The sequence below is a fragment of the Ovis canadensis genome, chromosome 22, assembly GCF_042477335.2.
Source record: "Ovis canadensis isolate MfBH-ARS-UI-01 breed Bighorn chromosome 22, ARS-UI_OviCan_v2, whole genome shotgun sequence".
Taxonomy (NCBI): domain Eukaryota; kingdom Metazoa; phylum Chordata; class Mammalia; order Artiodactyla; family Bovidae; genus Ovis; species Ovis canadensis.
The window spans coordinates 44,836,160-44,851,744 of record NC_091266.1 but is presented as its reverse complement, the minus strand read 5'-3'; the positions used below and the strand labels follow the sequence as shown (position 1 = coordinate 44,851,744).

Below are 15,585 nucleotides of genomic sequence, written 5' to 3'. Positions count from 1 at the left end.
AGCAAAGGAGAAAAGGAAAGATGCTGGATGTCATCGTCAACTCAATGGGCATGGGTTTGGGTGGACTCCGGTAGTTGGTGATGGACAAGGAGGCCTGGTGTGTTGTGGTTCATGGGGTCGCAATGAGTCGGACACGACTGATCGACTGAACTGAACTGAACTGATGATATTTTTGATATTTTTCTTGATTGTTTGTACCCTTCTTAAATGTAATCCCATACTACTGAATACTGGCATCTCTAGTCAAAATTATTTGCTAGTAATGACCAATCTATGGAACCTTTACTGTAACCTACACACTTAATAAATGATTTATATGTCATTATTTTTTATAAATATGTGAGACAGACAGGATTATGATCAGTTCAGTTCAGTCACTCAGTTGTATCCGATTCTTTGTGACCCCATGAATTGCAGCACACTAGGCCTCCCTGTCCATCACGAACTCCCAGAGTTCACTCAGACTCACGTCCATCGAGTCAGTGATGCCATTCAGCCATCTCATCCTCTGTCGTCCCCTTCTCCTCCTGTCCCCAATCCCTCCCAGCATCAGAGTCTTTTCCAATGAGTCAACTCTTCACATGAAGTGGCCAAAGTACTGGAGTTTCAGCTTTAGCATCAGTCCTTCCAAAGAAATCCCAGGGCAGATCTCCTTCAGAATGGACTGGTTGGATCTCCTTGCAGTCCAAAGGACTCTCAAGAGTCTTCTCCAACACCACAGTTCAAAAGCATCAATTCTTTGGCGCTCAGCCTTCTTCACAGTCCAACTCTCACATCCATACATGACCACATGATCACCACCTTGCAAATATATTCATTCATCTTACAAATATTTGTAATAAGTCCTATGTGTCAGACTGTACTAGAGAGTAGAAATACAATAATCTAATGGGTAAAGCACATTATGTAATTTTTATTATAACTGGGTTAATTAAATGTTTTACCTGAGTTTATTTTAAAATAGGGATCTTTACTGTATTTAAGACGCTATTTTTCAAAACATTCAAACTTAGGACAAAATATTTTTTTCCCTTTGTGATTAGTATAAAAAAGGAGATGATTGACTCAAAACCCATAAAAGTCTTCCTAATTCTAGAGATGTGGAAAACTCAGCCTTCATCATAGGACAGGGATCAACTTGTTTGGGCTAAACTGCATTGATTCCCTATATAAGTCCTAGTTTGAGAAGCTGGCATTTGTGTGTGACAAGGAAAGCAATCAAAAGACAAAAAAATACAGCCCCAGTTTGTAGCACATCATATTATCTTTGCAAGTGCCCTCAGGAAATGGATGCCTTGCTGTTCACTCCACTCATTTCCTTCCCTCACTCCAGTCTCACCTGATTTCCTGCTGGGTCTCACATAGTCACTTTCAGTCTTTGGAGATGACAAGCTAGGCCGAAATCTGATATTTATCCTCTTGATCAATATGGTCAGGTGTCAAAAAGAAATGTGAAAGGAACTACGATTATGGATCTTGTACTAAGTACTTACTATGTTGTAAGCATATATGTGCAACTAGATCACCTAAACCATGTTGACAGGGTGGAAAGGTGGGTATACATTGTCCTTTTAAGGTCTGGAGATTTGGAGTTAGAATACTTGGGTTGGAATCCTGGTTCTGCCACTTCACATAATCACCTTATTTGATTCTCCAAATAAACTGTTACTCCAGTTTTCCAGGTGAAGAAAGTGACATTAAGAAAGTTTATATAGTTGGTCAAATTTGCACAGTCTTCTAGAGTTAATGGTGGCATTGAACCTCTGTCTGAGTGTAAAGCCTAGCTTCTCAGTTGTGGCACCGAACAGAGGATGTGATGATCAGTCCTTTATCATTATGATCTCAGTACATAAAATGGTCTCTCCTGGATAAAATTATAAGGCTGATCACCCAAAACTCTTCCTAGTAAGCTCAACTGAGAATTACAAAGTTCCCAATAAGGGAGTTTAATAACTTACTGAACATTGAGATTTTATAATTTCAATTTCTTAAAGACATTAAAAAATAATTAGCTCTCATGTTGCCAACTCTTTCATTTATGAATATTATAAACTTATTTATTCTGATTTTTCTACAAGCAGCTAATATTCTAATGCAATTTTCTAATAATTTTAACTTAACATAAAAACATTGTTGTTGTCTTTGCTATTACCTCCAGAATCTCCCAGCATTTCTACTTTCACCGATATTTGGTATCCTTCAAAAGCTCTACTTGCTTGCTGTACAAAGCGGAACGTGCCCTGTGCCCCTAGATCTTCTTATATAGTACAATTTAGTTTCTCCAACAAACCAGGTTTTAACAATGTATTTATTAAGTTATTAATCACACCTCAGTGAGAACTTGGCTATGCTTCCAACTTTTACACCAATGTGAAAGTTCAATTCATTTTCAAATTATTGAATGCTGTACTCTGTTCCTTAAAATTAGATACTAGTTAATATTCTTCTACTTGCTCATTTATTTGGAATCTTCCTTTTTATTTATACCTCTGGAGGCATGTGTTTTTCATTAATGATTCTGAAACAAAGCAGTAGAGTTACCACTTTATTGACTGGGGGATTTTTGCAGAACGCCTGTGGCCATAATATGTCTCTGGTCGATGAAACTGTGTTAAATAAATTGAACTGAAACTGAACTGAAATTGTGTCAAAATTTATAATAGTTTAACACTTCTTTTTGGCAAAGGTGCAACATCATAGAGGTATTAATATTATTAACTTGATGGTAATTTAGAACTGCTATAGCCTTCTTCAGATGAAGATGCACTTTGATTTTAATAATTTTCTGAACTGAGATAAATAAATCCTTTAAAGTTTCTTTCAAAACTAGAGATTTGATACAATTTGAGGAACAACATGGGCTCAATAAAGGAAGAAATGGTAGGGAACTAACAGAAGCAGAAGATATTAATAAGAGGTGGCAAGAATACACAGAAGAATGATACAAAAAAGATCTTCATGACAGATAATCACAATGGTGTGATCACTCACCTAGAGCCAGACATCCTGGAATGTGAAGTCAAGTGGGCCTTAGAAGCATCACTATGAACAAAGCTAGTAGAGGTGATGGAATTCCAGTTGAGCTATTTCAAATCCTGAAAGATGATGCTGTGAACGTGCTGCACTCAATATGTCAGCAAATTTGGAAAACTTAGCAGTGGCCACAAGACTAGAAAAGGTCAGTTTTCATTCCAATGCCAAAGAAAGGCAATGCCAAAGAATGCTCAAACTATTGCACAATTGCCCTCATCTCACACGCTAGTAAAGTAATGCTCAAAATTCTCCAAGCCAGGCTTCAGCAATACGTGAACCATGAATGTCCTGATGTTCAAGCTGGTTTTAGAAAAGGCAGAGGAACCAGAGTTCAAATTGCCATCATCTGCTGGATCATGGAAAAAGCAAGAGAGTTCCAGAAAAACATCTACTTCTGCTTTATTGACTATGCCAAATCCTTTGAATGTGTGGATCACAATAAACTGGAAAATTCTGAAAGAGATAGGAATACCAGACCACCTGATCTGCCTCTTGAGAAATCTGTATGCAGGTCCGGAAGTAACAGTTAGAACTGGACATGGAACAACAGACTGGTTCCAAATAGGAAAAGGAGTGTGTCAAGGCTGTATATTGTCACCCTGCTTATTTAACATATGCAGAATACATCATGAGAAACGCTGGACTGGATGAAGCACAAGCTGGAATCAAGAGTGCTGGGAGAAATATCAACAACCTCAGATATGCAGGTGATACCACCTTTGTGGCAGAAAGTGAATAACTAAAGGGCCTCTTGATGAAAGTGAAAGAGGAGAGTGAAAAAGTTGGCTTAAAGCTCAACATTCAGAAAATCTAGATCATGGCATCCAGTCCCACCACTTCATGGCAAATAGATGGGGAAACAGTGGCTAACTTTATTTTTCTGAGCTCCAAAATCTCTGAAGATGGTGATTGCAGCCATGAAATTAAAAGACACTTACTCCTTGGAAAGAAAGTTATGACCAACCTAGACAGCATATTAAAAAGCAGAGACATCACTTTGTCAACAAAGGTCCATCTAGTCAAGGCTATGGTTTTTCCAGTGGTCATGTATGGATGTGAGATTTGGACTATAAAGAAAACTGAGCCCCGAAGAATTGATGCTTTTGAACTGTGGTGTTGGAGAAGACTCTTGAGAGTCCCTTGGACTGCAAGGAGATCCAACCAGTCCATCCTAAAGGAGATCAGTCCTGGGTGTTCATTGGAAGGGCTGATGCTAAAGCTGAAATTCCAGTAGTTTGGCCACTTGATGTGAAGAGCTGACTCATTTGAAAAGACCCTAATGCTGGGAAAGATTGAAGGCAGAAGGAAAAGCGGATGACAGAGGATGAGATGGTTGGGTGGCATCACCAACTCAATGGACATGGGTTTGGGTTGACTCCGGGAGTTGGTGATGGACAGAGAGGCTTGGTGTGCTGTGGTTCGTGGGGTCGCAAAGGGTCAGACATGATTGAGCAACTGAACTCAACTGAGGAACAAGAAAATGGACATATCTGTTGGGAGTGTGTAATTGCCTTGGTTCTGTCTTGCCACAGCAAAGAGTTGAAACAGCAGACTAGTGTTACAGATCCGTTAAAGCTCAGTTTTATTTCTCAAGCAAAGGATAGTACACCCTCGAGGCATGAGGGCAGGTTGACCCCAGAGGAGAAGCCTCAATCAGTCTTGGCTTATTCCTTTTATATATTTGTCTCCTCCCCCACCTTGAGCCTGCCCTATGCAAATTGGGCTAGTCAAGAATGGGGCATATTTGTTTCACCTAAAGTTCTCATTCCAGTCTGTGTATTCTTTTATTCTGTTTTCACTGACTTTCCCCTTTCTTTGTCTTTAAGCCACCATTTTGAACTCCTTTTTCCTATTCTAACTACCTAACATATCTTTTTAAGACATTGGATAAAATTTTAGCAGTTGTAACTTTTTTAGAAGAAAAAGTTAAATGCTTTATGTGCCAATGACTTGTTTTATTTCATCTTTTTATCACTGCCAATCACTGGTATTTTAGTCCCATTTTATAGCTAAGATAAGGTTGGGAGTGGTTAAAAAAGTGACCACCCAAGGTAGATTAAGAGAAGAACTGCAGGCATCAAAGCCCACGTGTGCAAAGACTTAAGCTAGAAACGAGCTGGCTGAAAGTTGGAAAGAGGCAAAAAGTGGTCGGAGCAGAGGCCTGTGAGATAGACCAGGCTAGTAATATGGATAATTTTCTAGGAAATGTTGAGTATTTATAGCTTCAGGCATTACATTTTGGAAACTTCACTCTTGGTGCCAAAAACTCAGCCTCTATGCACTGGTGTCAGATTGAATCTCAGAGAGAGTTTTGGACAAGTAGGAAATAAAAACTTTATTGCTTTGCTAGGCACAGGGGAATACAATGAGCTCATATCCTTCAAAATTCTGTATCCCAACCTGGGGAGGGGAGATTTGTTGAGTTTAATAGCAGTGGTTCAAGGGTGGGGTTGTTCTTGATTAGGATCAGAGTTATATAAGCCCAGCATATACCATTAAGCTGGCCACTGGTGGTCTCCTGATGAGTTTATCTCTGGAATAAAGAATGCTTCATCAAGCAGTTAACATCTTCCATTTGTTGGGGGCTTACTTCTCAGAAGAGTTCGAAGATATTGTTATGTACATCCATTGAGGTACAACCAGGATCCTGTCCCAAGGCTGGACTATTGTATCTTGACCTGCTCCTCACTTGTCTCTGCATCACCTCCCTTCCCTGATTAGCAACTCTTTGAATCTGCTCTTTGGAACTGAGGGAAAGTCATGGAGACTGAAGCCTATGCCCTACAAACATGAAATGGGTGACACAGAAAGACTCTGTGCCTAGAAGCCCTGTAAGGTCCTACTCAGCTTCACTCTTACCACTGTATAATAGAAATATTGGAGGGTGCAAGTGCCAGAGCCTATTTAGAAGGTTCTTGGAGTCATTAAAGCAACATGGTGGTAGGGCGGACTTGGGAATTTTTAGTATAAGTGGAGAATACTTGGCTGCAGAGGGATTTGGGGGATAAAATGATAGAACTAATTTATAGTCATAAGGAGATGGTAGGAAATGTTTGTGAAGAATGTATTGAGCATAATTCCCAGGTACAGGATTGCAATACTGTCAACATTGGTTGAGATTTATAACAGCAAGAAAGAACCAAATTTTCAGCAAAAGATTATCAGTTTATTTTAGGGCATAATATTTTGACTGCCTTTGAGACATTCAGAATAAATAGTTGGATGTACAGCCTTGGAGTTTAGAGAAGTTGTTTGGATGGAGATGTAAGTGAGAGAAGAATAGTAAAGAACATGTATTATTTGTTGGAAGATTCTCAAACTCTGCTCAAGCTCAATTGTTGCAGAAACCAGTACTTGAGAAACCAAGCAACATACTTGGAGAGTTGGAGAACTCAGGTTTATTATGCCGGCAGGCCCAGAGGAGTTAACATTCCAAGCTCTGAACCCTGAACAAAGGGATTACAGAGTTTCTATAAACAGACTATAGTGGGCAGCACTAGTTGTTAATAGGCTGGTTTAAATTAAGGGGTTTCATGCATGTGGAAACAGCAGTGAAGAAGGCTAGGGGGAAGCTTTACCTGGACAGGCATGATTAAGCAGGTTTGCAGGGGCTGGGTGATTGCAAAGAGCAGGACAAGGTGAATGAGATATACTCCAGTTCCTAGTAAGTTCCTGCTTTCTGAGATGACGTGACCTACGTGATCTCGACTTCACAAGGGGCAAGCCGAGTTACAGATGCAGAAGGAGAAGGAGGTTATGTAAAATTTTAATTTTTCTTCTTCATTCTCCCCTCTTAAGGCTTCTATCACTCATTGTAGAAAGCATCATCTCATGTTTTTGGTATGACATTTAGAGCTCCCCATCATTTAAGGTGTTATATTGAACTATTATAATTTGTAACTTTATGGATTCAATTCGAGAGGTTATGAACTGGGTAATTGCATTGAGAATACAAGGGTCAAAAAGAGCACCACAAAGAGTACGAAGAGAGGGCCTGTTAAGGGAGAAGTCATGATGCCTAGATCCAGATATTGTTCTAATTACCCTAGGAACTAGCTAGTTTCTCTCTCCTTTTTATGATTTGTTCCCTTAGCTGTTGGGCCATGTCCCTGACTATTCCTGATTGGTTTACACAAAAGCAACATTTTTCATTCAAGAAGAGGCAGAGTCCTGCCTTTTCAGCTGTCAGTAGGTCTAGCCCTCTCCTATTCTGTAAAACCACCTCAGCCAGGGAGTTTAGTTGGTCCTGTAAGGCCACTAAAGATTTGGCCACTCTTTCAATGTCATCTGTGAAGTCTTTAGATAGTGTATGGTAAAAGGTGATTGATGAAGCAATTCCTCCTATTCCCATACCTATCCCAGCCATGATTCCCAGACCAACTAGTAGAGGTGTAAACTGGATGGCTCTTTTTGACCACATATGTGCTGCCAGAGGTATGGTGAGAGTCTGGTTGTTAGGGACAATATTCATCTGGGGAGTGAGGAAAGCTTAGGTGCAGATACCCATCTAATTGATTGGTAGACATAAGTAAGCATCTGTCCCACAAAGGCCTTAATGGGGGTGGCACCATCTGTTACAGCAAGGGACACCCAAAGGCTGCAAAGCAGCCTGCACATAACAGATAAATGAACATTAGCAAAAGGTTTTCTCCCCATCTTTGGGTTGGCACAGCTATAACAACTGAGCCTATCATGAAGGGGGGTCAGCTATACTGTGGAGCAATTTAGTTAATACTGAGAATTGATCATAAAAGACATCTAATAAGAATGAGGCTTCCCACTACAGTGAGATAACAGACAGCTAACTGCAGATTCTGACCCAAATTCCAGTCCTGGGGTGCGACTGGAGCTAGTCCTGTAGTGAAGAGCACAGCAATAATACCAATCAGGGATAGAGGTCAAGGTTGACAATGAAAATCCATTGATATTTTGATAGCCAGATCCTCAAGCTTCAGCCTTGTGTTGACTAGCCTGCTGCCAGAGTGTGGCTGGAGTAAGGCTGAAGAATCCTTAAGCTTCTGCTCAGTGTTGACTAGTCAGCTTCCAGAGTGACTAGAGTGTCCTTCATGGGTGAGGTTCATTGTTTTTGGAACCAGACATTGAGGGGGTTTGGGGGTCCCAAACTCTTTTCCAGTCTTCATCACAGGAAGCCACTGTCTTCTTGACTCTGGTTTGGTGTATCCAGGGGATGATACCTGTAACTCATCTTCTGGCTGATAGGGATGAACCCATTTCCCATAGTAATGGAGTCCTTTCTCAGGTTTCTCGAGCAATATGGCAGAAGACTTCTCCAGGGCCTGGAGGTATCAGGACATCTCCAGGTCAGCTAGTTGTTGGTGGTCTCCCATGTAAGATCTCAAAGGGAGAATAGCCTGAGGACCCCAGGGTGCATTTACAGAGGGAGATGACAGTCCACAGAATGATAAGGCAGCTTGTTCTGGCATTGTCTGGGTATTTACTGGGGGATATTCTTGTTGTACTGCTACTTGGAGAAACAAACTTAACGAGAAATTTAAAGATATTTGGCTCAAAGATTAATAGAAGTAGGAAAGCTGCTGAGGAGATAGCCAGGAAACATTGATAAGCCAGGTCCAGACATTGATTCTTGATATTAGTATTTCTCTAGGTATGAGAAGATGCAAGAATTTAGACTCATAAAAACCTTTACCTGAAAACATTTACCTGAAGGCTTGTTTTTCTGGGTTTCTCCCAGGGCACAGAGTGTCTTAGTTTTTGTCTCCCACTGAACTCCTTTCAAGGGGATATTGAAGGTCAGCATCTTAGAGTGGTCATGACTTAATCTTTGTAGAGGCAGCTGGCAAGGGCCAACTTCCAGTCAGCAGGGCCCCTTCATAGCCACATATTTGACCATGTGTTGGGGGGCATTTCATGGTCATTGTGTTCCACGGTGCTGGGAAGGCTCATTCCCAGGTCTAACAAAGATTCCATTGACAGGCCACTCATTGTGTTGTCACTAGACCAGGCCTTGTAAGTAGCAAAAGTCTCTGGACCATACCTATCTTACTAGCCTCCTGGCCCAGGAAAATATTTCCTCTTGTTGCTTCTTCCCATATCTAGAGCTACATCATTACAGTTTTTGATCTCATATGGAACTGCATATCAGCATTTTATCACAGGTTCAGTCACACATTTGGTAACATAAGAAATAATCTTCTGAAGCAAGCTACATAGACAATAATATAGCCAGCAGTTATTAGTAAGGTCAAAAGCAAGAATTTAAATCAAGAACATTCACTGGGTATAGCCCGGTATACCCAGGTCATCTGACTCAGTTAAATGACTATAGCCAAGTGTTCATCTCCTGGTTGTACATCATGGAGCATCTGACCTTTTCCCAAAGATTGGTTACTGAGATAAGCTTTAGAAACAATCTCAGAGTGTCCTTTTTAATAACTTAATTAAACCTTTTAGCAATATAACATAACAAGGAACTGTTTCAGAAGTGAGTCTTCGTAAGCACAGACCTTAATTAACAAAACTAGAACTTAATATTCCAGATAAGGCAATGGCACCCCACTCCAGTACTCTTGCCTGGAAAATCCCATGGACAGAGGAGCCTGGTAGGCTGCAGTCCATGGGGTCGCTAGGAGTCAGACACGGCTGAGTGACTTCACTTTCACTTTTCACTTTCATGCATTGGAGAAGGAAATGGTAACCCACTCTAGTGTTCTTGCCTAGAGAATCCCAGGGACGGGGGAGCCTGGTGGACTGCCATCTGTGGGGTTGCACAGAGTCAGACATGACTGAGGAGACTTAGCAGCAGCAGCAGCAGAACTTAATATTCAGTGAAACTTTTTTTTTTTAAGAACTCATTGTGAGGGTATTAAAACTGTAGCTAGGTAACGCTTTAAACCATCAAATAAAAATGAGGTCTGCCAGGGAGCCAGAAAAATCTAAGTGGCCATCTTGGATTTCGTATAGCCCTGGCTCTTTGATTTTCAGCTGTTGTTTATCCATTTTTAATTTCCTGATTTAGGAGCAGACTATTGCCATGTTTTAAAGACATCAGGATAGCAAAAGTCTAACTGTGAGGGGTTATTTATTTATTTATTTTTTGAAGCAGAATGAGCTTTGTCTAAATGTACCATAATCTTAAATAATGTTTATTTACTTTACCAAAGTAACAAAAATATTTTAAAAACAAATATAAATCACTTAAAGGCAAAGAAATGTACAATCTGTTATCAAACCTGCATCTTAAGAAAACTTTGTTCTCTAAACAAAGAGAAGACCAAATTCCAGTCTGGTACTAGCTTATTATTAATAAAAAATTTGTTTATCTGCTTAATCTTGCAAAGTCTTTTCCACAAATCTTGTAGAACTAGCAGTATTTTTTAAAGACATGAGAGTAAAACCATAGAAGGCATGTTTAAAATCTGACTCTATTGCAACTGACAAAGAAACCTGGTCATTACACTTTAATATGATAACTAGAATTATAATTGACCATATTTTATCAGGGCATATCAGATCTAGATGAATTTTGCATAATTTTAGGATATCTATATTAGTAAAATCAACCATACAGTATAACCTGAAAAGATTTATCACCCCTTTAACAGTACTTCTCATGTAATTTAACATGTCCAATGAACCAAGGTAACTTAAGAGCTCTTTGAGTTGTCTCAGGGGCCCTCTGAAGCATCCCAAAGTTAGCTAGAAGTCAAGTTATTTAGGAAGTTTTGTCAATAAATATCAAAAGGGTTTATAACATTCAGTCAGGTAGGATCATATAAGTCACTGAAATAATAGTTATTTACATAGCCAAAGTTAACAAAAGATTTCAAAGGTAAATATAGAACAGATCAATTAAGAGGTAAAGAAATTTAAATCTATTATTAAAAGCAGTTTAGTATCTGAAGAAAGTATGTCTTCTTAACAGAGAGAAAGACCAAATTCTTTTTGTACTAGCTTACTTTAAATGCATTAGCTAAACAATTAAATTTATTTTAAACTTAGTCCTTAAACCATGCACAAAACTTTTTTTTTCAGGGTCCACGTTCCACAAACTTTCTAATCACTTTTTGTAACAGCCACCTGTAAGTCAGACCTACTTTCTTTTCCCTTTGCTGCTGCTACTGCTGCTGCTGCTGCTAAGTCGCTTCAGTTGTGTCCGACTCTGTGCGACCCCATAGACGGCAGCCCATCAGGCTCGCCCGTCCCTGGGATTCTCCAGGCAAGAACACTGGAGTGGGTTGCCATTATATCTTCTTTGTTAAAAACATACTACTTCCTTATTAGATTAGCAAACAAACATTAATACTAGATATTTAATATTGAATAGTTCCCAGTTCACATGAATCTGAAATTTATTTAGGTAAATTTTTCTTGTATTTAGAATTGTTTGATTTGTAAGGACTTACTTTTCTTTAGTCTAATTAAGTTGGAACTCATTTACAACTTCAACAATATTATATATATATGTATATAAAGACATACTCTGAGACATACATAAATCCAGACAGACAGACTGACAGAGACCTTATAGTTTTCTGTTTGAGATTTAAAATATCTCTTTGACCACCCTACCTGCCCCCTCCCCCTTTTTTTTCTTCCTTTGAAGTTCTAACTTGCCCAAGGCTGAGGTCTCAGACAAAGCTGGCTGTGTATTTCAAAGACATGGAAAGGGATAGCTTCAAGCTTTTTCCCTGGGCAGACCTTTTAACAAGCAAGTTGTTAATTGCCTATGCAAAAAGAATTGGTTTTGCAGTTTCCAAAAAGAAAAATTTTTCTCCATTCAGTCAGCAATCACACACTCATAAACATTCAGAGGCTATCACAGTGCCTCCCTTCTTCTGAGTCCCCAGGTTTCCTTAACCGTTGCCCTCTTCCTGGGAGCCTCAAGGAGGTTCTCAGTCATGATGCCTCCCTTCCTTCTGAGTCCACAGGTATCCTTAACTGTTCCTCCCTTCCTGGGAGCTCCAGGAGGTGATCAGTCTCCTCTTCTACCCGCTGGCGTAGGTTCTGCCTGGGGACTGGCCCGGGGCCTTACCTTATCCTGTGGCCATTCCTAGTGAGTTGGTCCATCCCTCCAGTGAGTCCAGCTGGGGCTCGGCCATCCCGAGCGTCGGAACACCAGTCCAAAAGAGAATCCATATACGTCAGGTGGCGTGCCTCCTCGTTTGTCTTGGGGTTCCTTCGCTCCAGCCCAGCCAAGCCACCAGTCTGGAGGTTCAAAGGTTCAGCGTGATTGGAATCTCACTGGGGCCTCCTGAAATGTTGCAGAATCTAGTACTTGAGAAACCAAGCACCACACTTGGAGAGTTGGAGAAGTCAGGTTTATTACACTGGCGGGCTCAGAGGAGTTAACACTCCAAGCTCTGAACCCTGAACAAAGGGATTACAGAGTTTTTATAGACAGACTGTAGTGGGCAACACCAGCTGTTAATTGGCTGGTTTAAACTAAGGGGTTTTGCACATGGGGGAACAGCAGTCAAGATGGGGAGGGGGATGCCTGACCTGGACAGGCATGATTAAGCAGGTTTGCAGGGGCTGGATGATTGCAAATGGCAGGACAAGGGTGAGTGAGATAAACTCCAGTTCCTAGTATTACAAGTCCCCACTTTCTGAGACTACGTGACCTACCTGATCTAGACTTTGCAAGAGGCAAGCTGAGTTACAGAGGCAGAAGAAGAAGGAGGCTATGTAAAATTTTAACTTTTCCTCTTCACAGTAAGAAGCTTCTTCATGTTTATCCTTAAGTTGATTCATTTTGGAATGTAAGGTGTATCAGAATCACCTGGATAATAAATAATGCAGTGAGAAAGATTGAGAGTCACACTGCTTAGATTTAAATTCCATCTCTGTCATCATCTGCTATGTTTATATTTTAATTTTTTTGTGCCTCAGTTTTCTTATTTCTAAAGTTGGCTATAATAGCTAATTTTTAATGTTTCTGTGCAATCATTGATGCAATGCTCCCATAACAGTGCTTCACACATCTTGGAAAAATTAGCTAATATTATCAGCCTAAGAATTGTTAACATGTGTATACCTGGAGCTCACTAATTTTGAGAACCACTGAATTCCAAGATAGGTATTCATTCATAACTTAGTCTAACTGTGGCCCTGCTTAGAAGTAGATAACAGATTTGAATTAAGTTATTTTGATTAGAGTATATCTCTAACCTGGGGTACAACCTGAGGGAACTTTTAAAATATCCATTTCTGGATAGTACTGAAGACTTTTTAAAGCATGATATATTAATCAAGAGCCATGGGAATATGTATTTGAGAAGAAATTTTCTATGTACTTAGTGTATGCTGACCTGCAGCCTAATCTTTAAACAATTAAATGACTTTATTTAGATCATGTCATGAGATTCATTTTGCACTTTAGATGTCTAGATGGCCAACAAAGTGTGTGTTCCTCCTTTCAGAGTAGAGAATTTTTGCTGACAAGAGGCTATGTATGTAGAAATCATATTTCCAAGCCTCTGTGCTTGTAAGTATGGCTATGTGACTGTTTCTTGCCATTGAAATGTACGTAGAAATAGTGTAATTTCTGGGGCAAAGCTATGAAGAAGTAGTTGTTCATATTCAATATTTTTCTGTTTTGCTGACTGGTTGCAGAGGATGCTGAGACCCTAGGTAATACTGGATGCAAAACATGGAAGAAATATGAGTTTATGAACAACCATGTGCAGGAAGAGTGTTTACAGTATCACATTGAGCTATACTAAGGATAAAAATTAAGCATCTGTTTCATTAAATCATGGGGGCATGTTTGTTACAGAAACTTGTTATACTCAATGGTTTTCAACATGAGACTTTCCCTCCCTCTAAGACTGTGATCGTTAAATTGTTGTGTCAATTTGGTTAGACTATGGTACCCAGTCCTTTGGTCAAAATTAGTCTATATATTGTTGTGAAGATATTATATATTATATATATTATAGATATATTATAGATGTGTTTAATATCTGTATTCATTTACTTTAATAAGATGATGGCCAATGATATGGATGAGCCTCATACAATTAGCTGAAGGATTTAGGAGCAAAACTGAGATTTCCTGAAGAAGGAATTCTGTCTCAAGATTGTAACACTGAAATCCTGCCAGAGTTTCAAATCCATTGGCCTGACTTATAGACTTCAGAATTTCCAGCTCCCTTAATTATCCATACACACATGTATATCATATTGATTATGTGTCTCTGGAGAAGCCAGACTAATACAAAGTCTGTACTCTTCAGAAGATGCTTAATAAAATGTGTCTTTACCATCCTAAATATATACATGTAGATCATACGTTGCATACTGGAGGACATACTAGACCCTGAAGGAGAAAGGAAAAATAAGACTATCATTTGTTTGGTGTCTACAATATATGCCACAGTATGAATAAATGTTAACATTTCAGTCATTGTTGGTTTTATATCTTACATAGTTCAAATATGTAGTCATTTAAAAATATGTGCATTTTATGTGTGTGTACGTTAGTCATTCACTCATGTCTGACTCTTTGTGACCCCCTAGACTATAGCCTGCCAGGCTCCTCTGTCCATGGGATTACCCAGGCAAGAATAATAGAGTGGGTTGCCATTGCCTTCTCTGTGCATTTTATAGACTCATTTAAATATTTTAAGACACTTATTATTGGTACCTTTATACTTGGCATCACTGCTTTTTTAGAGTTTGGTTGAAAGTGAAAGTCACTCAGTTGTGTCTGACTCTTTGTGACCCCATGGACTATAGAGTCCATGAATTCTCCAGGCCCAGATACTGGTGTGGGTAGCCTCTTCTGTCTCCAGGGGATCTACCTGACCCAGAGATTGAACCCGGGTCTCACGTATTGCAGGCAGATTCTTTACAAGGACGTCCAATAATACTGGAGTGGGTAGCCTATCCCTTCTCTGGTGTATCTTCCCAACCCAAGAATCAAACCAGTGTCTCTTGCATTGTAGGTGCATTCTTGGTTGAAGGTGAAGTGAAGTCGCTCAGTCGTGCCTGACTCTTTGCAACCCCATGGACTGTAGCCTACCAGGCTCCATCCATGAGATTTTCCAGGCAAGAATACTGGAGTGGGTTGCCATTTCCTTCTCCAGAGGATCTTCCTGGCCCAGGGATCGAACCTGGGTCTCCTGCATTACAGGCAGATGCTTTACCATCTGAGCTACCAGGGAAGCCCTAGGAGATAGATCAGATCTCTATTTTGTAGCTCCACAGACAGAAAATTACTGAGCTTTATAAAATCAAATAATGTGCTTATAAACCATTTAAAAACTTCTCAAATAGTATAAATATAAATATTCATAAATTATTACTCTTTTAAATATATTAGTTCAGTTTATATAGAGTTAAGGGTTACAATTTATGAAATGCTATTTTCTGTTCATGCTCATGATTTAATGCCAATCATTTATGGCTGAGGACCTGGGTCAAAGTGACCTGCATTGCTACATTTGACTGAGAGCACATGATTCTTATCCTGATATGAACAACAAAGCGTTAAATTCAAACTAACATTCAAAGATGGATCGGAGAGGGGCTGGAACTTGGAAATTAGAATGAAGTTACTTCATTTGACTT

General features: G+C 39.7%; 1 non-coding gene across 1 annotated transcript; it reads right to left on the bottom strand.

Moving 5' to 3' along the window:
- Window positions 1–15,106: 15,106 nt before the first annotated feature.
- TRNAY-GUA (transfer RNA tyrosine (anticodon GUA)) lies at window positions 15,107–15,179 on the bottom strand. The gene has a single exon. It is a non-coding gene; the product is annotated as a tRNA-Tyr (tRNA).
- Window positions 15,180–15,585: the final 406 nt, after the last annotated feature.